Source organism: Micromys minutus (genome assembly GCF_963924665.1).
Source record: "Micromys minutus genome assembly, chromosome: 11".
In the NCBI taxonomy this organism is placed as follows: domain Eukaryota; kingdom Metazoa; phylum Chordata; class Mammalia; order Rodentia; family Muridae; genus Micromys; species Micromys minutus.
This window is the reverse complement of record NC_137980.1, coordinates 22,549,015-22,573,621: the sequence shown is the minus strand read 5'-3', so window position 1 is coordinate 22,573,621 and position 24,607 is coordinate 22,549,015. Positions and strand designations below refer to the sequence as shown.

The 24,607-nt window shown below is 41.2% G+C and overlaps 1 pseudogene across 1 annotated transcript; it reads right to left on the bottom strand.

Moving 5' to 3' along the window:
* Window positions 1-14,413: 14,413 nt before the first annotated feature.
* On the bottom strand, window positions 14,414-19,858 carry LOC308427352 (caspase activity and apoptosis inhibitor 1-like; annotated as a pseudogene). Its single transcript has 3 exons — window positions 19,820-19,858; window positions 15,164-15,268; window positions 14,414-15,064 (listed from the first exon to the last, which is right to left on the bottom strand). The product of its transcript is annotated as a caspase activity and apoptosis inhibitor 1-like (transcript).
* Window positions 19,859-24,607: the final 4,749 nt, after the last annotated feature.

Below are 24,607 nucleotides of genomic sequence, written 5' to 3'. Positions count from 1 at the left end.
CTGCCTGATCCAGGGCCCAGGAACCCAGCATTGGGACCTCTGTCCCCACCCAGCGGCTTGGGGCACAGAACCGATCTCGGCCAATCTGCCACTTGGGCCAGCAGTTTACAAAGGTAAGGCCTGGTGAGAAGGATATCTGTGAAGCCAGGGAGCAGAGAGATCTCTGCCGAGTGTACACAGTGAGTGCTCCCCTGCCCTGTCTGATCCAGCAACCAGGAACACAGCATTGGGACCTCTATTCTCACCTGGCAGCGCACGGAAAGCCCGCCCCAACCTGCCTGATCCAGAAACCAGGAACCCACCATTGGGAACTCTTTTCCCACCAGGTGACTTGGGGTGCAAAACAGGTCTTTGCCCATCTGCCACCTGGACCAGCATTTCGAAAAGTCTAAGGCCTGGTGAGTAGGAGATCTGAGCAGCCAAGAGGCAGAGAGACCTCTGCCAAGTGAGCACGGAAAGCACGCCCCTGCCCTGCCTGATCCAGGGCCCAAAAACCCAGCATTAAGACCTCTGTTCCCACCTGGGGGCGGACTGAAAGCACGCCCCTGACCTGCCTGATCCAGGGACCAGAAACCCAGCATTGGGACCTCTGTTCCCACCCATCGGCTTTGGGACACAGAACAGGGCTCATACCATCCAACACCTGGAGCAGTGGAGATTCAGGGACATAGACAGGTACAAGCTCAAAGCAAGAACATATCAGTGACAACAAGATGGCAAGAGGAAAGCGAAAAAGCATATCCCAAAAAAACCAAGACAACCTGGCAACACCAGGACCCAGCTCTCCCATCACAGCAAACATTAGAATGACAAACACTCCAGAAAAAGAAGACGCAGACCTAAAATCATACCTCAAGACGATGATAGAGATCCTTAAACAAGAACGGTAGGAAAAGCAAAAAGAATCAGAAGCTTTTAAAGAGGAAACAAGAAAATCACTCGAAGAACTCAAAGAACTAGAAAAAAACAGAACCAAAGAGAATGAGGAATGGAGGAAATAATTTAAAACAGAAATGACACAATAAAAAAACACTAAAAGAGATAACCCTAGAGGTAGAACACCAAAAAAAGAAATCAGGAGTCACAGAAGCAAGCATTTCCAGTAGACTGCAAGAGATGGAAGAGAGAATCTCGGGGGCAGAAGACAACATTGTAAACATAGACAAGATAGCCAGAGAAGATGCAAAAAACAAAAAGCTCCTAACCCAAAATGTCTAGGAGATCCAGGACACAATGAGAAGACCAAACCTAAGGATAACAAAAATGGAAGAGGAGAGGAATATCAACTAAGAGGCACAGTAAATATCTTCAACAAAATGGTAGAAGAAAACTTCCCTACACTTAAGAATGAGATGACCACGAGCATAAGAAGCCTTCAGAACTCCAAATAGGTTGGACCAGAAAAGAAATTCTTCCCGACACATAATAATCAAAACACCAAGTGCCCAGGCACAGAAAGAATACTAAAAGCAGTAATGGAAAACAGTCAGGTAACATATAAAGTCAGACCAATCAGAATCACACCCGATTTCTCAACAGAGACTATGAAAGCTATAAGAGCCTGGACAGACATCATGCAGACCCTAAGAGAGCACAAGTGCCAGCCCAAACTGCTATACCCAGCAAAACTATAAATCACCATAGATGGAGAGATGAAGATATTTCAAGACAAATTGAAATTTACACAATATCTGACCACAAACCCAGCACTACAACGAATTAAGGTGGAAAACCCAATACAATGAGGGGAACTACATTCTCGTAAAAACAAGAAAACTCCTAAGCAAGAAAACCAAAACAATAAGGAGGCACAGACACAACTCAATCTACAGAAGCAATAAGACTAGGGAACAGAAACCACTATTCCTTGATATCTATTGTCATAAATAGTCTCAACTACCCAATAAAAAGACATAGGCTGTCAGACTGGATATATAAACAAAATTCAGCATTTTGTAGCATACAAGAAACTCATCTCAGAGACAAAGACAGATACTATCTCAGAGTAAAAGGGTGAAAAAAAAACTTCCACGCAAACAGCCCCAAGAAGCAAGATGGAGTGGTTATTCTAATATCAAATAAAATAAATTTCCAACCAAAAGTTATCAAAAAAGATAAGGAAGGACACTCTTTACTCATTACAAGGGAAATCTGTCAAGAGGAACTCTCAATCTTTAACATATATACTCCAAATACAAAAGCAACCACATTCATAAAAGAAACCCTACTAAAGGTAAAAAATACATTTCACCCCACACAATAATAGTGGGAGACTTGAATACCCCACTCTCACCAATGGACAGATCATGGAAACAGAAACTGAATAAGGATACTATAAAACAAGCAGAGACTATGAACCAACTGGTAGTAATAGATATCTACAGAACATATCATCCTAACATGAAAGAAAACACCTTCTTCTCAGCACCCCATGGTACCTTCTTGAAAACTGACCACATAATTTGACACAGAACAAGCCTCAATCGATATAAGAAGATTGAAATACTCCCATGCATCTACTCAGATCAACATGGTCCAAGGTTGGTCTTTAACAACAACAAAGACAACAAAAATCCCACATACACATGGAAACTAAACAATGCTCTGTTAAACGATAGCAGAGTCAAAGAAGAAATATAGAAAGAAATTAAGGATTTTCTAGAATTCAATGAAAACAAAAACACAACATAACCAAACCTATGGGATGCAATGAATGCAGTACTGAGAGGAAAACTCATAGCCCTAAGTGCTTCCAAAAAGAAACTGGAGAGAGCATACATCAGCAACTTGACAGCACAGCTAAAAGATCTAGAACAAAAGGAAGCACATACACCCAAGAGGAGTAGATGGCAAGAAATAATCAAAATTAGGGCAGAAATAGACCAAATAGAAACAAAAAGAACCATTGAAAAATCAAAAAATCCAAGAGTTGGTTCTTTGAGAAAATCAACAAGATTGATAAACCCTTAGCCATACTAACGAGAGGGCAAAGAGAGAGTATACAAATTAAAAAAATCAGAAAGGAAAGTGGAGATATAACATCTGAAACTGAGGAAATTCAAGAAATCATCAGATCCTACTACAAAAGCCTATACTCCTCAAAGTTGAAAAATGTGGAGGAAATGGATGAATTTCTAGACAGATACAAGATCCTAAAGTTAAACCAGGACCAAGCAAACTATCTAAATAATACCATAACACCTAAAGAAATAGAAGAATTCATCAAAAGCCTCCCAACCAAAAAAAGCCCAGGTCCAGATGGGTTCAGTGCAGAATTTTATCAGACATTTATTGTGAACATAACACCAATACTCTCCAAACTATTCTACAAGATAGAATCAGATGGAATACTACCTAACTCATTTTTTGAGGCTACAATAACCCTCATTCCTAAAACACACAATGAACCTACAAGGAAAGAGAACTTCAGACCAATCTCATTTATGAACATTGATGGAAAAATACTCAACAAAATCCTTGCAAACCGAATCCAAGAACACATCAAAACGATGATTTACCATGACCATGTAGGCTTCATCCCTGAGATGCTGGGATGGTTTAATATAAGGAAATCCATCAATGTAATCCACCATATAAACAAACTCAAAGAACAAAATCACAAGGTCATCTCACTAGATTCTGAGAAAGCATTGACAAAATTCAACACCCCTTCATGTTAAAAGTCCTGGAAAGAACAGTAATCCAAGGTCCATACCTAAACATAATAAAAGCAATATACAGCAAATCCACAGCCAACGTCTAACTTAACAGTGGGAAAATTGATGCAATCGCACTAAAATCAGGGACTAGATAAGGCTGCCCACTCAACCCCTACCTGGTCAACATAGTACTGGAAGTCTTGGCTGGAGTAATTAGACAGCAAAAAAAAAAAAAAAAAAAATCTGAGGGATACAAATCAGAAAGGAAGAAGAAGAACATCACTCTTTCCAAATGACATGATAGTGTACTAAGTGACCCCACAAATTCCACCAGAAAACTCCTACAGCAGATAAACGAGTTCAGCAAAGTGGCTGGATAGAAAATTAACTCAAACAAATCAGTAGCCTTTCTATACTCAAAGGACAAACATGTGGAGAAATAAATTAGGAAAAAGATACCTTTCACAATAGTCACAAGAACTATGAAATACTTTGGTGTGACTCTAACTGCACAAGTGAAGGACCTGTATGACAAGAACTTCAAACCTCTTAAGAAGGAAATTGAGGAAGATCTCAGAAAATGAAAAGATTTCCCATGCTCATGGAAGGATCAACATTTTAAAAATGGCCATCCTACCAAAAGCAATCTACAGATTCAATGCAAACCCCATCAAAATTCCAACCCAATTCTTCATTGAGTTGGAAAGATCAATGCGCAATTTCATCTGGAATAACAAAAGACCCAGAATAGGGAAATCCATCCTCAACAACAAGAAAACATCTGCGGGAATCACTATCCCTGATCAAGCTATATAACAAGACAATTGTGCTGAAAATGGTCTGGTACTTGTAAAGAAATAGGCACCTGGATCAATGGAATAGAATGGAGGACCCAGAAATGAGCCCTCATGTATATGGTCACCTGATTTTTGACGAGGTGCTGTAAACATTCAATGGAAAAAAGACAGCCTATTCAACAAATGGTGTTGGTCCAAATGGCACTCAGCATGCAGAAGAATGAAAATAGACCCTTTCTTATCTCATTGTACAAAGCTCAAGTGTAAGTGGATCAAAATCTCCACATTAAACCAGATACACTAAAACTATTAGAAGAGAAAATAGAGAAAACCTAATAACACATAGGCATAGGAGAAAATTTTCTGAACAAAACACCAGTGGCTCAAGCTCTAAGGTCAGATTAACAAATGGCACCTAATGAGATTGCAAAGTTTCTTTAAGGCTAAAGACATTTTCAAGAAAACAAAATGGCAGCCAACAGAATGTGAAAAGATCTTTACCAAGTCCACATTATATACAGGCCTAATATCCAAGGTAAACAAAGAACTCAAAAAGCTAGAACCCAGAGAATCAAACAGCCCTATTAAAAAATGGGGTACAGGGCTAATGTTCTCAATTGAGGAATGTGGAATGGCTGAGAAACATCTAAGGAAGTGCTTGACATCCTTAGTCATCAGGGAAATGCAAATCAAAACAACCCTGAGATTCCAACTCACACCAGTCAGATTGGCCAATATCCAAAAATCAGATGACAGCAGATGCTGGTGAGGTTGCAGAGAAAGAGGAACAGTTCTCCACTGCTGGTGTGGTTGTAAACTGATACAACCACTCTGGAAATCAGTTTGGCCATTCCTTATAAAATTGGACATAGTACTACCTGAAGATCCAGCTATTCCATTTCTTGGCCTATACATCAGAGACACTCCAATATACAACAAAGATACATGCACCAAAATGTTCATAGCAGCTCTATTTATAATAGCCAGAAGCTGGAAAGAACCCAGATGTCCTTCAGTAGATGAATGGATAGAAATATTGTGGTACATTTTCATAATGGAGTACTACTCAGCCATCAGAACCAATGACTTAAACAAATTTTTAAGAAAATGGTTGCATTTAAAAATATCATCCTGAGTGAGATAATCCAGTCACAAAATAACAGACATAATATGCAGTCACTGATATTGGGATGTTAACCCCATAGGCTCGGACTGCCCCAGAAACAACTCACAGACTGTGTGAAGTTCAAGAAAAAAAGAAAACAGAACAAAACTAACAAAAAAATTAACATTATACTCAATCCTTACACACCAACAAAACATTGACTAATTCTGGGTTACATCCTGTTTTACATGTAATTTTTGCTCATTTTAACTAGTAAGACCTTAATGCAGAGTATTAAACCCTAAAAAAAAAAAGTAAAAAAAAAAAAAAAAAAAAAAAAGCAAAGCACTGACACAATTGTATTTGTATACATTTATGCAAAAATGATTAAATTTTTTTCTTTTATCTTTGTTTTTTTAAAATAAAGTTAAAAAAAGTTGCTCAATTGAAAAAAAAAGAATACCATCTTGCATACTACTTACATGGGGTAAATGGAAGGAAGTGGGTGAGGTCTATGAAGTCAGCAGAAGCATCATACAATGGGGCACACTGAGAAGTCTAAACAAACGGGTTTTCAAGAACATTCCTGACCAAGCCTATAGTGGCCCAAGTCTGATAACCACAGCCCCAGACACTGGGAAGAGTTGTGTTCTCAGAATCTGATGCAACTACTCACTTAGACTCTGAATTATTGAGATAAAACAGAGTTCCTTCCCTAAAACCAGGAATATGTTTTAAAGAGCTGGGAATGGTCTGGGCCCTTTGGGCACTGGGACCTCAAGGAAAGAAAATCTGGTCTTATCAGGCCAGCACTCAACACAATAGTGTTTTGTTTTGATTTTGGTTTACCTTTTCAAATGGTTGTCAACAGGTGTCATCTTGCTCATGTGGAAGAAATATACTTTTCTTAATAAGATATCTTAACCTTTACCACATCAGGCCTTACTGTTGACTGTGATCCTGTAATCCTCATCAACAGCTTGTTAAAAGTCTGCTCCTTGATATGGGATATATTTGGTGGCTGGTTAAAAATTAGGGTTATTTCCTTGGTTATGGTCTGGAGCCATATCCTGGACATTCCTGGTAAATTAACTTGTGTACCCTAATATTCTAATCTCTAACATGCCAGGTTAGCATACTGTTTATCTGTGGGGTGTTATACAGGCAGTCGTCCCTCTGCTAAATTCTACTTGTTGTCACCATCTCTTAAGCATTAGTAAATCCTTTACATCATCAGGTCTGCAGTTTTACATCACCTTAATGTTAAATAAGGACAGAACTTAGAGAAACTAGGACTCTCTGAGTTTAGCATTATGCCAAGGATGTTTCTACACACAAGCCACTGTTCTAAATGCTCTAAACAGATGAAGCCCCAATAGTGAAGTTATTCAGAGGCTACCTCTGGGTGCAGCGAGTGGCAGGACCACAGTGGACCTCACCAGCATCTGGCCTCTGATTTCCACCCATCCCAGGAAGACCCACGACACCAGCTGCAGCTGCTCTGCCCTCTGCTCTTCTCCATTGTTGGCAGCGACTCTGTGCTCACCATTTCGCAACCTCGGAGCTTGTCTAAGCACTACTCACAGTCTTTTAGCAGCATTGCTCAGGGAACAACCATTCTAGCCTCCTCAGATGCTAAGGGAAACCTGCCTCAGGGCACCAGAAGAACCCGCCTCCTCTTCTGACTGGCAGATCTACATGATTGGCCAGCGAATCTTGAGGGACATGAGTTTCTCCCTTACGCTGAGATTGTGCTCAGGGATATGGACAAAACAGTGGTTCTTGTCCAGATCCAGACTTTTCCCAGATCTGCAGGGATTTGCATTTCATTAGTACTTGTCCCTGTCCTCCAATAGCTTACCCATCTGTCTCAGAGAGCGGTGCTTAGGGCACATACTTGAGGACAAGCAGGCTCTTACAATATTCTACCTATCCACTCCTGTGTGATGGATCAGTCCCCTTTTCCCTTTCTCAGCAACTGCACATAGCTGTCCATGCAGCACCCTTCCAGGCTCCCACTCTGTGTTCTCCAGTTTACAGAAAAGATCCTCAGTCCCCACTGAGTCATCCCTCTAGCGAGCCTGCCTGACTGGTAGGGATAAGAATAATATTCGAGATGCTTGCATCTCTCCCTGAGGCAAACATCTAGTGAAGCAGTGGACTCTATGAAATTTAGCTTTCCCCAGGAATCTCATTCTGGAAAAAATTGATTTCTCCAGATGAAAATGTCTATACTAAATAAACATTATCTTATTATCTGAATACCTTGAAGGGTAGAAAGAAGCTGAGAATGTGGGAGGGATTTATGAATAGGAAAATATTATTTACATGGCTTGGTTAGATTATTTCGTTGTTCATTTGTCTTTTCTTATTTCTATCTAAACCTTTTAGAAGCCCAGGGATGAATTAGTTACAATATATCATCATCACTGGTCAAAATTAGTCACACCAAGAAAATGTATTAAATTGTTATTAGTTTTCATTAATAGTTTGTTTTTTTCCATTGTTGCCCACCCCATTTTTTTTATTTTAAAGAATAGTCCAACGATGAATGTCTGGCTGTCCTTGAACTCAGAATATAGACTAGGCCGTCCTAGGACATCAGAAAGATCTGCCTACCTTACCTCCAGACTGACCGCATTATATTGGGAATATTATAGCTAGAATATTCTGTTCTTCTAGTTAACTTATTGAGGATGAGTGGCTAAACCTGGCTGGTTAGGGTACCAGTACCCAGGCTCCAGTCATAACTCCAGTTGCAGAAGAAGGTCCCAGCAACTGCAACTCTCTTTAAATTCAACTGTCTTCCAACTATGAGCAATGGTGTTGCACTTTATCATTGAGTCTGTTATGACTCATCAAAGGACTAGGGCAGAGTTCTGTCCTTACTCTACAGAGAATAAAATCCACCCACAGAGAAGCGTGGTTTTTTAGTATAGTTTAGTGCAGCTGTTGGTTGTACTCACCCTGTCATTCTATTAAGTCATTAAATCACGTTGAAACAGCCTAAGACAGGCATGGTGGCACGGGCCAGTAATCACGGTGCTTAGAGAGGCAGAAATTTCAGGATTACAAAATCATCCAAGGAGAGAATGGTCAATGGAATGGTGGGTAGTCCACAGAATAAAGAGACACTTCTATGTTTAAAGTCTGTATTTCCAGAGGAACTTACCTGAGCTCTCGGAATTGGGGTGCGTGGGTCTATCTTGGCATTTATCTGCCACAGCAACCTAGCTAATCGGGTAGAGAGAGGTTTCCAGAGCTCAGGGCCAGAGAGTTTGCCAAGATGAAAACACCCTGCTGGTGCCATGTGGCCTTCTGGTGCCAGTGCCGGTTCTAACCTTAGGTCACTATGTTGTTTTCAGTCTTAGTTTAGTCATAGGGTTAACCTAAGTTTAGGTTCTCAGTTCCTGGAGGAACTGGGGATTTCCCAATAGCAATCCTTCCATTATTATTTTTGTTGTTGTTGTTCCTGAAAACATTGACTGTCTTTAATAATACCTTCTGCCATTCATCTTTTCCTCCTCAAAAGGTAACATTTGTTCCTACCATTCAACAAATAAATGAGACTGGTACACTGTAACACCCACATTCTATATCAGTTGACATAGAAAATGACATAAGGAAAGCACTTATCTCTAATACTGATTGGTGAGGAAGTGTAGCTGTAACTTGGCACAATGTTTCTGGTTTTCAAACTTAAAAGCTCTAAAACACTCCAGCTCACAATGGGGGATGGGTGCATGGCGGGACAGACATTAGGTTCCGAGTATGTTCTCTGGTCATGATCAGCAGCTTGATTATAATAAGTTCTTGCCATTTAAGTTTGATCTCAGCTTGAGATATCAGAGGATCCCATAACAAAAGGCTTTGACACATTGCTTATGCTCACAGAGATCACTGTTTATTGATTAATATTTACTACTGTAGCTACGTGGGAAGACAGTCATGCATTTCCTTCCAGGCTGCGCCTTCACTACTCAGTGAAAGAAAAACTAGGGCAGTGAGTGTCTTCCCACCTCTGTGTCTTTATTGGTAGTTGCAAACAAAGAAGGGTCTGTGCAGGAACTGAGTTCTGTGACCAGTCTTGAAGCTAGTGTTGTCACAGCAGAAAAGAAGATGGACGAGAAGGAGGGTGAAAGCTTTCCTGCTTTGACAGTAGTTGACATCATCAAGGAGTAGCGAGGTAATCAATTGTACATGATCAACTAATGTCCAGACTGCGATTTCTCAGACCCACAAACCAGGCAATCAAGACTACGGATTTAAGAAAACCAACTGAATTTATTGTGAAACCAAATGGTTATAGTTACACTAGTTCAATCAAAATAGAACATCTGGCTGCCCTGGTAAATAGGACTGTTATTTTCCAGTTTAAAGATGTTCTGTCCTAGAGAAAAGGTATGAATTGTGTTTGGTGTGCTCTAATTCAAATCCCTACACAGCATAATGCTTGGTTAAACTTTTAAAAAAATTTTCTGGGACTATAATTACATCTTTTCACCATCATTTTACTGCTTCCCAGCCGTCCCATAGACCCCATACTTTTTTCTAATTCATGGCCTCATTAACAACAGTTACTGTTTGAATGTGACTTCTGTTGGGCTACAGGGCTTCCTGGGTATGAAGCAAAGGGAAGGCAGAACTGTACATTTAGTGTGTAATAGAATGTACACACAAGAGACCTTGCTTAGAAGAGAAGTACTCTGGGAGAATGGAAGAATTTCTGCAAAACTAAAAATTTCCCATACTAGGGTCCTGTCTGCTCCTAGTGTGGAAACTGTGTAAGTCTGTGTGGTCTGAGTCATGTGATCTCTGCTCACCACTAGGGGACCTGTTACAGAAGAGGCAGTGCTGGGTGGCCTTGGCTAATGATAAACTCTAGGAAGGCCTAGCAACCAGGGCACTAGTGAAAGGGAGCCTGTAAGTTCTTTCCAGGATTTTCCTCTGATGAAATTGTGGGACCTGTTAAAGAAACCAAGACATACCATGTGAGAGCCTATACAAAAGAGGGCTAATATTATCCAAAGATGGCATTCTCATTTTAGAAAAGATTAATAATCCTTTGTGGAGAGTACAAAATATTCATCTCCAAACTTCTGATCAAAGTCTTCCCAGTCTGTGTGATCAGGGAGAGGAGGATATGATTTTGAAGCCTTTAGAGCCACAGGAGCCATCGAGTTGATGTCTGAACCAGCATTTTAAAATAAATTATTTATTTACATTTCATATGTTGTCCATTTCCAGGTCTCCCCTCTGGAACGCTCCCACCCCATTCTCCATCCCCTTCACCTCTAAGAGGGTGCTTACCCACCTAACCAACCAACCACTCTGGCCTCACTCTTCTAGCATCTCCCTATGCTGGGAAAACAAGCCTCCACATGACCAAGGACCTCCCCTTCCTCTGATGCCAGACAAGGAAGTCATCTACTACATATGTAGCTGGAGCTATGGACCCATGGACCCATTGTGCATACTCTTTAGTGTTTAGTCCTGGGAGCTCTGGTGGTTGGATTAGTTGATATTGTTGTTCCACCTATGGGGTTGAAATCCCTTTCCTCTCCTTAAGTCCTTCCTTTAACTCTTCCATTAGAGTCCCAGGGCTCAGACCGGTGGTTGGATATAAGTATTTGCATCTGTCTTAGTTGGATGCTGGCAGAGCCTCTCAGAGGAGAGATACACTAGGCTCCTGTCTCGGAGCACTTTTTGGCATCACCCAATAGTGTCAGGGTTTGGTGTCTGCAGATGGGATGGATCCCAAGGTGGGACCATCTCTGGATGGCCTTTCCTGCAGTTACTGCTCCATTTTGTTGCCCCTGTGTTTTCTTTAGACAGAAACTATTCTGGGTTAAAAATTTTGAGATTAAATTTTGAGAAAAATTTGAGGATAAAAAAAATGGGTGGGTGGCCTCATCCCTCAACTGGGGGCTATACTTATATACTGGATGTGTTCTCTACAGGTTCAATCTCCCCTCTGTTGAGTATGTCAGCTAATGCCATTCTCTTGGGTCCTGGAAGCCTCTTGATTCCCTGGGTGTCTGAGACTTTCTAATGGTTCCCCCCTTCCCACCCCCACTGCTACACATTTCTATTCATTCTCCTGACCTCCTGGACTTCTCTCTTTAGGACCCCCTTTCGGGGACCCCCACTTGAGTCTCAGGACACGGGGTTAACCAGTGAAACACGAGAGACCTTCTTGTTGCAAAAGCATGAGGTAGTTTAATGATGGGGATCCGGGCTGATATCTCACGCACGAGTATCGGCCAAGAGGCTTGAAAGCTAGGGGTTTTTATAGAGGGAGGGTCAAGGGGGGCTAGGAAGAGAAGCTTGCCCAATATTCACTGCAGTCAGGGAGTCAGGAGCCTGGGCTCCACACAATGACCTCTTTGCTCCATTCCCCCTATGTAGGAGCATGGGCTTTTTTCAAGGACCTGGCATTTACACAAGAATTAATTACACTCTAGGGACCCAGGTACTGCAGTGTTTATACAAGATAAGTCACAGCTTCCCTAATGACTGTGAATTCCAGAGCTCTGCAATCAATTGTGTCCAGGTGTCTGGAGGAGGCACTTAAGCAGTTAAGCCCTAAATTTCCTAGCTAACAACTGACAAGATACTTCTCTCTGTCTGGTCACTCCCACATTCTATCTCTTTATATAAGAGATAGCCTAGACAAACCATATTCAGACAATAAGAATCATTATTTCTTCAAAAAAGAGCGAAATCAGCATTGCAGAGACTGCCAGATAGTGGAAGGTCTTAATTATTAAGGACTGAAATATACTATGAAGAGAACAACAAAATCCAGCAATAAGATTATCAGGCCTTGAGATTATCAGGCCTTGAATTTAATTTCCTTTCATTTCCTGTCCCGCCCCATACCTGATTCTGCCCCCCTTTCCCTCCCCACCTCTTCCTTTCATGTCCCTCTCTCCCTCTACCTCCTGTGATTATTTTGTTTCACTTTCCAAGTAGGATTGTAGCATCCACACTTTGGTCTTCCTTCTTGTTAAATTTCATATGGGCTGTGAGTTATATTGTGGGTATTCTGAGGTTTTGGGCTAATATCCACTTATTGGTGAGTACATGCCATGTGTGTCCTTTTGGGTCTGGGTTACCTTATTCAGGATGGTAATTTTTCGTTCTACCTATTCGCCTGCAAAATACATGAAGCCATTGGTTTTAATAGCAGAGTGGTACTCCATTGTGTATATTTACTGCATTTTTTGTACCTGTTTTTCTATTGATGAACCTCTGGATTATTTCTAGCTTCTGGCTATTCTTACTATTCAAGTAAAGCTACTATGAACATAGTGGAAAAGATGACCATCTTTTAGGTATATGCCCAGGATGGGGGTTATAGCTGGTTCTTCAGTTAGACCAATTTCAAATTTTCTAAGAATCTCCCAGACTGATTTCCAGAATAGTTGTACCAGTTTGCAATCTCACCAGCAATGGAGAAGTATTCCTCTTTCTCCACATCCTAACCAGCATCTGTTGTCACCTTGGTGTTTGATCCTAAGGATTCTGATTAGTGTGAGGTAGAATCTCAGGGTTGTTTTGATTTGCATTTCCCTGAAGACTAAGGATGCTGAACATTTCTTTTCTCTTTTTCCCCCAATTTTTTGTATATTCTCTGTATTTACATTTCAAATGTTATACCCCTCTCCTCCCTCTTCCTCCTTCTCAACTTGCTTTCAGGAAGGTGCTCCCTCTTCAAGTCATCCCTTCTACCTCAGTGCCTTGGCTGGTTGATGATGTTGTTCTTCCCATGAGGTTGCAAATCTTTCAGCTCTTTTAGTCCTTTCTCTAGCTCTTTAACTGGAGTCCACCTATACAGTTTGATGTTTGAACATTTCTTTAGATGCTTCTCCGCCATTTGAGATTTCTTAATAGAGAATTCTTTGTTTATATATGTACCCCATCTTTTAAAGGTGATAATTTGTTTATTAAAAATTATACAAACTTAGCTAAATTATAACATCAACTTATCAAAGGTTCTAAAAGTCAATTTTGCTTCAGGAAAAGTATCAAGTCTTCATATCCAGAATCTCAGCCCTTTATTACCTTGATTTATGGAACTATACACCAGTTCTTCTAACAATGACATCAAATGAAACCCTGTATCATATTGTTCCTTTACTCATAGCTTGGAATGTGTATCGAAATTTGTTTTATTTTATTTTATTGAGGGAAAATGTGAACAAAAGACCAAACATATATCAGAATGGCTTGTTTCTGAATTTCAACATGCAAAAATTAACTTTACATTGTTAAAAAATAGCCTTAAGTTGATTTTTTTATTAAAGAAGTTTTAAAGCAAGTTTGATCTCTGAGCCTTATAAAAACAGTTAGTTAATTTTAGCTAGGAAACTCACACTCACAAAAAGACATCCTCCAACAGTAATTATGTTAAAAGTACACAAAAGTAAATAAAGTTCTTAAATTGCTAAGAAATCCAGGAAGAAAAATCTAATATTCTGTTGAAAAATTTAGGTAACCTTAATAGAAAGATGCTTGGTCAATCTTTCTTAAAGCTTTTGTGTTTTTTGCCCAAATGTTTAAAAACAAAGGAAAAAATTTTCTGTTTCCTTCCTGTTGGCTTTTAAGATATCAATTTATAGACATTGACTTAAAGAAATATCCAGGGTATCTAACCATATTTGTCATGAATTTAGATACTCGCCTAAAATCTATAATATAAAAGTAAAAAATATATATACTTTCAGCCTAAGATGAGTTTACCTAACAAGTTTTACAAGAGAAATATCACATGAGACCTAAATAAACATTAGATACACAATTATATGACATAGCTTCATTCAAACACACATAATATCCAAGTCAGAAAACTAGACTGGCTTTTCTATGTCACCAGCTTTCATCAGAGCCTTACTTGCTCTTGCCCATATTTCAAGTTCTAGAAGCTCCAGTTACTGCGCAGAAGGCTGAACATCTGCTGGAGGAACAGTCAGGGTGGCCGCTTGGGTTCCTTTGGGCTAGACTCTGCCAGTCCCAAAATCTCATCCAAACTGTTTCAATATCTCTCTCCAGGTCATCTATCTGACCAACTTCACTCTGGACTGTATTTCCTGGGACCTCTGAAACAGCAGCAGCAGCAGCAGCAGCAGCAACAGGGGCCATGTTGACAGCAGCAGCAGCTTCTTCATTGCTTGGGTCTTCTATATCACTGTCATAAGCATCTGCATTAATACTGAGTACTTCACTGACTTCACCTTTCTTTTGTTTTCATTCCAAACCTTCTGGTTGTTCTCTCTCAGGGATGAAGGGATCTTGCTGATTGTCCAAATCAGGTGCCACCTTACAGCCTTCATCTGCTTCCTCTTTCATATTAGTCCAAAACATTGTTACACTCAAGAATCATCAAGGTTTTTGTTGTTGTTGTTTTTTTTTGTTTTTTAAGACAGGAGCTCTAATTGTTCCTGGCATAGTTTATTAATTTCTTCTACTGAACAGTTCTTCAGCACATAAGGGAGCATCGTCTGTGGCTTCTTTTCTCCTATCATACAGAAGGACTACCGCAGTATTTCTCTTGTCTCATACATAGAATCTAATAGGTTTTAATAAGACATTCAGAATACCCACCCACCTTCTTCAAGATCACTGTGCTTTGTCAAGAGTAATTATTTTTCCAGACTTGGTAAAATATTCTTGGTTTCCTGCTGCAGGGAGCCTGAGATGCTCCTCTGCTCTCAGCACTTGCTTCCGCACAACCTACTGTTTCATGCAACCATCTCGCCAGCAAGAATGACGCGGCACACGAAATAGGATTCTTCTGTGGTAAAGCTTTAATGCATCTCAAGAGGCAGAGCATAAGCTTGCAACATGTGAAGACGAACACCCCTAACTATCTAGCCCATCCCCTTATATAGGAATCAGTCCTCACCTTGGACGTGGAGCCCCCTGATTGGTTGAAACTCATCAGGCCATATGACGCCACGGGAGAGGCAGAGCTCAAGGAGTGGAAAGTTATCCAGCACGTGCGTGCGCACATGAATTGTTTACTGCTAACTCCAGCCGGATGTCAGCGCCATCTTGTAATGGAGAATGTGCAGGCTGCGCCCCACATCTCCCCCTTTCTTTTATTCTTTAAGCAAAGTAGGACACCCATATTAGGGGGTGGAGATAGAAGTCAAATCCTCATTAAGGTGTATAAAGACCATGTACAGAAGTAACCGCTAGGCTTTTTATAGCCCGTAGTACTCCTGACCTGTCACTCTGCCATTTTTCTGAGGGAGGGACACTGGGGCAGGCAACCCTCATGCAAAATGACATATCTCCCAGAGATACCCTGCGGCGAGGGGATCTCAGTTCGATGCTTAGCTCAGCATCCCTCATGGGCTGCTCAAACCAGACATTCTAATCCTGTGCAATGAACCAAAGTTCTAGGAGACAAGGGCTGTCTGGCCGGCGACCTACTGCTTAAGTATAGACAACCAGATATCAGCTGATGCTCCATGTTCCAGAGCAATAACCACCTTGTCTCTCTTTTTGTTTGGGCCTTGAGCTTACAAACCAGCCAGAGAAGCAACACAAGTCCACAGCAAAGGATTGCTCCAAAGGGTCCCACCCCCACTCAAGTTGGTATCAGTGGTGAAAAACTTAGGGAAGACTGTTGCATCATGTTTCACTGGAATTGGTTTCAGGAATGCCGACATTATCGCCCATCTCGCCTCTCCTCTGACTCTCTGGTTCCAAAGCATCAGGAGCAGGGCTGTCATCAGGAGTCTCCACCATTTTTCAAGTGAGCCTCTCGGGGACCCAGAAGGGATTATTTTCATCATGAGGGAAAACACAAACATCTCCCCTGGATCTGATCAATACAAGATCCGGTCCTTTCCATTTATTAGTTTTGACATCTTTTCATTTCACCATCTCTCTTGGTTTGTCCATGAGTAGGCAATGCCTTTCAGCCGCCGTATGGCCGTGGTCATCAAGATTTAAAAAATTTAAGGTGAATAGTTTCATGGAAGTTGCAGTTCTAGGCACAGGGGGTAGAGCTTGCATAATTCCCCCTTTTTGTTTTATTAAATAGGATTTGAGGGTATGGTGAGCACGTTCCATGATGCCTTGCCCTTGTGGGTTGTAAGGCAAACCTGTGAGATGTTTCATGGCCATGTGGCTACAAAATTGTTGGAATTTTTGTGAGGTATAAGCCGGACCATTATCTGTTTTTAAGAACTTTGGTTTACCCCAGGCACTCCAGGCCTCTAGGCAATGTTGGATGGCATGCAAGGCCTTCTCTCCAGATAAGGGAGTGGCTGCAATTACACCCAAACAGGTGTCAATGGATACATGTACATATTGCAGCATAGTCAGGCTATTAGCCATGCCCTGAGGCAGGACCTTCCATTGGAACCTCTTGTCAGGTTCTGCATGATTAATAGAAGGAAGGGTAAAGTCAAACCTGGGCCTATCTTGAGAATGTAAAGGTATGGAAAAGAAACAATATATATTTTTTTTTTGCTTAAAATTATACATTATTGTCAGTACTGTTTTTTCAGACATTAAAATAAATTTTACATAAAACCATGTGAATATGATTTTTAGTCAGTACTTGATTTTTTTCAAAGGCTTGACAGTATGCATTGAAAACGTACTAGTTGCAATAAGCGTAAAGTACATGCAAAACAAAACGCAACATGGAAATAGTCAAAGTCTTCTTGTTTTGTGAATATATGTATAGTTTTTGTTTTCTTTATTTCTTGGACTTCATACACTCTGTGAGTTGTTTCTGGGGGAGAGCAAGCCTCTGGGGTTAGCATCCCACTATCAGTGACTGCATATTATGTCTGTTCTTTTGTGACTGGGTTATCTCACTCAGGATGATCTTCTCTAGATGCAGCCATTTTCTTAAGAAATTGGTTAAGTCATTGTTTCTGGTGGCTGAGTAGTATTCCATTGTGTATATGTACCACAATTTTTGTATCCATTCATCTTCTGAAGGACATCTGGGTTCCTTCCAGCTACTGGCTATTATAAATAGAGCCGCTATGAACATTGTGGTGCATATATCTTTGTTGTGTATTAAAGTGTCTCTGGGTTATATGCCCAGAAGTGGAATAGCTGGGTCTTCAGGTAGTACTATATTCAATTTTCTGAGGTATCGCCAGACAGATTTCCAGAGTGGTTGTATTAGCTTGCAACCCCACCAACAGTGAAGAAGTGTTCCTATTTCTCCGCAGCCTCGCCAGCATCTGCTGTCATCTGAGTTTTTGATCTTGGCCAATCTGACTGGTGTGAGGTGGAATCTTAGGGTTGTTTTGATTTGCATTTCCCTGATGGCTAAGGATGTCGAGCACTTCCTCAGATGTTTCTCGGCCATTCGGTGTTCCTCAACTGAAAATGATTTGTTTAGCTCTGTACCCCATTTTTTAATAGGGTTATTTGATTCTCTGGTGTCTAGCTTTTTGAGTTCCTTGTACACCTTGGATATTAGGCCTCTATCTGATGTGGTGTTGGTAAAGATCTTTTCCCATTCTGTTGGTTGCCGTTTTGTTTTCTTGACGATGTCTTTAACCTTACAGAAACTTTGCAATCTCATTAAGTCCCATTTGTTAATCTTTGACCTTAGAGCTTGAGCCATTGGTGTTTTGTTCAGGAAATTTTCTTTTGTGCCTATGTGTTCTAAGGTTTTCCCTACTTTCTCATCTAATAGTTTCAGTGTATCTGGTTTAATCGGAGGTAATTGAAGAACCCATACTTGATCTTCCGTTTTCCATGGTATGGTCCGTACTGCCTCAATTGCGCTTAGGAAAAACCCAGACCCTGCCTTTCTTTGTTGGGGTTAGGCGAAACAGGCTCTAGGGATCCTTGTTCATAATGTCCCAAGCCTTTTCCCTCTTTATATCCCATCTTATCCATAATATCATAAGCCTGTGCAGAATATTTATTAGACAGAATTAGCCCCATTTGTTGCATTATATCTCTCCCCCATAAGTTAACTTGAAGAGGGAGTACATAGGGGACAAATTGCCCACATTGGCTTTCAGGGGCTTTCCAGGTGAGTGAGGCTGCACTGATGGTAGGGCAGGACTTATAACCCAATCCTTGTAAGGAGTGTGATGACTCTACAACAGGCCAGTGTTTGGGCCACCAATGAGTGGATATAATACTTTTATCGGCCCCTGTATTGAGGATGCCCTCAAATTTCTTCTCATTAACCCACAACTTAAGCCTTGGCCTGGTATTCAAAGATACTGCTAAATAGGCTAAGTGGGTCCCAGAGGAACCCATCTGTTTTTCTGCTTTTTCCTTAGTCTTTTTATCAGAGTTATCAGGGAGGAGCAATAACTGTGCAATCCTGTCACCCTGAGTTACAGAGAATATGCCCGTTGGGCTGGAGCACAGTACCTGTATTTCAGAGGAGTGGTCATTGTCTACTATGCCTGGGTGGACTATCAGTCTTTTTGCTGTAAGGGATCCTCGTCCAATGATCAGTCCTAGGGTTCCTGGAGGCAAGGTGACCGTTCCTACAGGGATGGGCTGAACGCCCATCTGAGGCATTAATTAATATGAGTGAGGAGGAGGCACACAGGTCCATTCTTGTTGGCCCGTTTTTTGGCATCCAATTGGTCTGGGCAGTCTGGCTCTCTAGTGGATGGAGGAGCCAACCTTTGAGGTCTCTGATGGAGCGGCAATGTTCAGCTTTATGGTACCCCTTGCCACATCTTGTGCAAAGGGGCGGAGGGTCTCTAGTGACCATCGATGATCTTTTTTCAAGTGTCCAGATTTTCCACATCTAAAACAGATCCATCTATCAGGGGCTCATGGAGGGCCCCTCTGGGACTGCAAAATGGCTGCCGCGAGACCTGCATTAGTCTCCGGCAGTCTGCGCAAGGCCTAAAACTCTACCCAATTTTTTTCATGAGGCTGCTGAGAGAGACCCAGAGACCACAAACCAAAAGGCAGCAAGCTCTACCTCTTTTACGAAATGCTGTAAGACTGGTGGGCAATTCTAGATCTCTCTGTTTAAGAATTGACTTCAGGGCTCTAACAGTCAAGTGTGAAGAGCTCATCACAGCAATGAAATGCCCGAGGCTTATTTACATTGTGGCACAAAGTGAAACTGAAAGGCGAGTAAGCACAAAACTAACACCAGCCCCAATGGACACAATAGGAAATTAAGAGGAAGAGAATAAAAACTGCACTGACAAAGACCAGAGCCTCTATGGACCCTTACCACAGCCGTGGAAGATTTAAACCAAAATTAAAGAAAGATTCAGGGTAAGACATACCTTGCCGAACTTATCTCCCCGCAGTTCTGGATCCTCCATGCCTGGAGACAGGGGGTCTTCGCTGGTGCTGACAATGGAGTGGTCTGAGTTCCCAGGTTCAGGCACCAGATGTATCGTGCAACCTTCTCGCCAGCAAGAATGACACAGCACACGAAGTAGGATTCTTCTGCTGTAAAGCTTTAATGCATCTCGAGAGGCAGAGCATAAACTTGCAACACATGAAGACGAAGACCCCGAACTATCTAGCCCGTCCCCTTATATAGGAGTCAGTCCTTGCCTTGGACGTGGAGCCCCCTGATTGGTTGAAACTCATCAGGCCATGTGACACCATGGGAGAGGCAGAGCTCAAGGAGTGGAAGGTTACCCAGCGCGTATGCACATAACTTGTTTACTGCTATCTCCAGCCGGATGTCAGCGCCATCTTGTAATAGAGAATGTGCAGGCTGCGCCCCACACCTGAGATGTTTGTTCCTCAGCTCTCAGCACTTGCTTCCGCACCACCTACCACACAAGTCCCACTGCTGGCTACTAGGCACTGCTACGCCCTCAGCCACCAGCGCTCTTGCTCAGCAAAAAGACCCGGTCAAGGGATGCCAGTGCCTCAGCTGCATCCTGCCCAGCTTCACTTCTCCTGGAAAGACTTTTTCCTGTCATGGTCCTCGCACTACAATTATCAGCAACAGCCCGCATCTCTGCAGCAACCCACCTCCCTTGATAGCTGCTGCTCAGCCTTTTCGTCCTTGAAGAGCTCCTCCATCTGGACAAGCAGGCTGGCTGTCTCTGCTTCACAAGCTGTGCCTTAAAGGTGCTGCTCACCAGTCCCAGCTCCACCTACCACCTCTGGCCTGGCTGGGCACCAACAGATCCTCACACAGTTAAGGCAGCTCAGAGAAAGGCCATGAAGCAGATTTACTGACACTTGTAAGCTGTCTTTCCCATCGTCACCACATGCCATGCCGGAAAGCATGCAAATTTTAATAGGGTTATTTGGTTCTCTGGATTCTAACTTCTTCAGTTCTTTGTATAGATTGAATATTAGCCCTCTATTGGATGTAAGATATATTCCCAAGCTGTAAATTGTGATCTGGTCCTATTGACAGTGTCCTTTGCCTTACAGAAGCTTTGCAATTTTATCAGGTCCCATTGGTCAATTGTTACTCTTAGAGCCTAAGCCACTAGTGTTCTATTCAGGAAATTTTCCTATATGCCAATGTGCTTGAGAGTCTTTCCCACTTTTCTTTTATTAGAGTCAGTGAATCTTGTTTTATGTGGAGGTCCTTGATCCACATGGACTTGAGCTTAGTAGAAGAAGATAAGAATAGATTTTATTCTTATATGGATAAGAATCAATTTTATTGCTGATGCCCAGACTTACTGGCAGGAGCCTGATATGGATGCCTCCTCAGAGGCTCTGACAGAGTCATACTGTTATAGAATAGGGTGCTTGCAGCTAACCATCAACCTGAACACTGGGACCCAAATGAAGCTTCTCTTGCAAGCGTGTCAATATCTTCTATGGTATCTTCCACAGCTGAGATTCTCTCTTCTATCTCTTTTATTCTGTTGGTGATGTTTGCATCTATAGCTCCTGATATCTTTCCTCAGTTGTCAGTCTCTAGGTTTGCTTCCATTTGTGATTTTCTTATTGTTTCTATTTCCATTTTTCAAACGTGGACTCTTCATCTACTTGATTATACTTTCTAGTATTTCTTTAAGTAATATATTTCTTTCCTCTTTAAGGGCTTCTACCTGTTTGCCTGTGATTTCCTGTATTTTTAGAGGAAGTTATTTGTATCCTCCTCAAGGTTCATCATCTTCAGAGATGGAATTTTAAGTCAGAATACTTCTCAGGTATGTTAGAGTATCACGATCTTGCCCTGGTGGTAGAATTCTGTTTTAATGGTGCTTAATTGTATTGGACTCTGTAGCTTATGCTCTTGGGCTTGACATCTGTTTATCTCTGGTGATAACTGGTCTGGGTATCTCTGTATGGAGCCAGCCTTTTTGGAAGCAATTAAACCCTGTGACCTGGGTAAGAGCCAGTCTTTTGGGAAGCAGGCAGTACTGTCTCAGGTTAGAGTGGGTGTTCTGCATCCCTGGTTAGGGTAGACCTCCTGTATTCCTGCCAAGAGAGAACATTTTGGTAGATAGGGAGGTCCTGAGCTTTGAGAACAGCATATGCTCTAGTTGCAAATGGAGGAGCAAAGTGAAAGGACTGTTCCCCTGTTAATGCAGTACTCCTGTGTCTTTGTTACTGCAGACCTCCTGGGAGACAGGCAGGCTGTGTCCCTGGTTACAGAAGACTTTCTGGGAGTCAGAGGCTGTAGGGTGTGAGAGGTTATCAGGCCCACTGATCTGGCCTCTGTGAAGATATAGGCCTAAAGGAAAAGGGAACTTTATAGGGTTGGTAGGACTAGTGTCAGCTGGGCTCTGGGAGTGTTCTAGCTGGCATGGGTATTTGGGCGGGAGTCTCACCTATGTCCTTGTTTACTATGAAATACCTTGTAGACAGGCAGGCTATAGGCGGTAGAAGAATTTTGGGCATGATGATCTGGCCTTAGTCATAAGGGAAATGCAAATGAAAACAACTTTGAGCTTCCTCCTTTCACCCATCAGAATGGCTAATATTAAGATCCCAAAGGGGAGCACAAGCTGGTGATGATGTGGAGCAATGGGAACATTCCTTCATTGCAGGTTGGAGTGAAAACTTGTACAACCACTTTGGAATCAATATGGCAGCTTCTCAGAAAACAGGAAATAGTTCTATCTTCAAACCCAGATATACCACTCCTGGCTATATACCCAAAAGATACCTCACCACAACACAAGAACAAATGCTCTTCTATGTTAATTGCAGCCTTATTTGTAATAGCCAGAAGTTGGAGACAATGCACATGTCCCTCAACCATAGAATCAGTATAGAAAATGTGGATAATTTACACAGTGAATATAGTTAACTCTTAAAAATGAGGTGTCATGAATTTTGCTTGCAAAATAATGGGACTCAAAAATATCATCCTCAATGAGGTAACTTAGATCCAAAAGGATGTGGATGGTATATATTCACTGATAAGAGGATATTAACAAAAAGAACAGAATACCAGGGTACAAACCATAGATTATAAGAAGTTTAACTAGAATGAAGGTCTAAATAACAATGCTTCAATCTCTCTGTGATGATTATTATATGCTTTTCCCAGAAAGTTGTATGTTTATGCTAAGGAGATATAAATTGGAGAGTAGAAAGGTAGGTGGAGAAAAGGCTAGGAAACAGAGGACGAGGCAGAATGAGGGGGAGATTCCAGGAGGAATGGAGATGGAGGCAGAGGTTTATGTCTTTCTAAGTGCATCTCTTTATTATATTTATGGTTGCTATTATTTCTAAGGGTTTCTATGGGTTATTTAATCTCATATAGATGGGCAGTTTATATCATTGTTTATTGGTTGTAAATTTATTGTATAGAAAGTTTGGGTAGACAATTTAATATCTAAACCTGCTTGATAACATAATGTTTGTGAGTTTTATTCATACTGGGTGATGAAGGAAAGTGAATGAAATCAACACACTGGGGAACCCATTAACCATCGGGGACATAAGCATTAGGTGTATGATCCATGCCTGAGTTCATAGAGGTGGCATGGAGCAAACAGGTAGAGAACCTCATGGTGTCATATGTCCCTGAGGGAGCCAGCACTGGAGAGGATAATAGGTTTACTCCTTTTTTAAAAAAAAGATACTCTGTATTTCCATTTGAAAAGTAATCTTATTCCCCCACCCTTCTCCCATCTTCAACCCCCTCCTTTGTCTTAACAAATGTGCACTCCCTTCTAATCACACTCTCCACCCCAGTGCCTTGGCATTCACTAACACTGGAAAAAAAATGTGACCTCCTTGAACCAAAGGCCTCTTTTTAAAATGATGCCAGACACTGCTATCTTCAGCTAAATATGCAACTGGAGCCATTGGTTTCTCAATGTGTGATCAATGGTTGGTGTTTTAGTCCATGGGAGTTTTGGAGGGTTTGGTTGGTTAATAATGTTATTCTTCACATGAGGTTGGCAGCTTCTATCTGTAGACTGTGGATCTCCTGCTGTGAAAAGGCAGGGTAACACAGTGAGAAATTAAAAGATGTCTGATTCATTGACAGAATTGTTTGGAAAATATATTAAGAAGTTGATTTCTTTCTTTCTTTTTTTTTTTTTTGGTATAGGACAGAATAGTTTATTCAAGTCATGGGAGAGTTCAGAGGGTAGTAGAGGCAGAGAGAGAGAGAGAGGAATAATAGAATAGAGAGAGAGAATAGAGGAGCAGAGTCTCCATGAGCACGTGGAGACAGAGGAGATTAGGGAGGGGGAAGAATAAGGATAGTTTGGAGAGCCAGGCTGCAAGAAAGAAAGAGAGCAAGAAGATGATATCTTTATGTTAATGATGGTATACAGATTTAATGCTCAAGTCAAATTTGTTTTTCTAGTTAGAAAAAGAGAGTACCGAGTTTACTCTAATCATATTGAGATTTCCACCCATAGTTATAAAATAGATTAGAAAAATTAATCAGTGACTACAAGGGAGAGAAAGAATAGTGACTTTAAAATTAAAAAGTTATTATATACAGAAGTCTGTACCCCAGGCAGAATGAATTAAGACATATAATATAATAATAATGTATGGTTTTTTATACATATGTTGTGGTTGTAATATGAAGCTCAAATAAGATTTAGCAACTCCTATTCTGGTAAAATTTATGAGACTCTTTATCTAGAATGAATTATATGTTCACATAATTCATT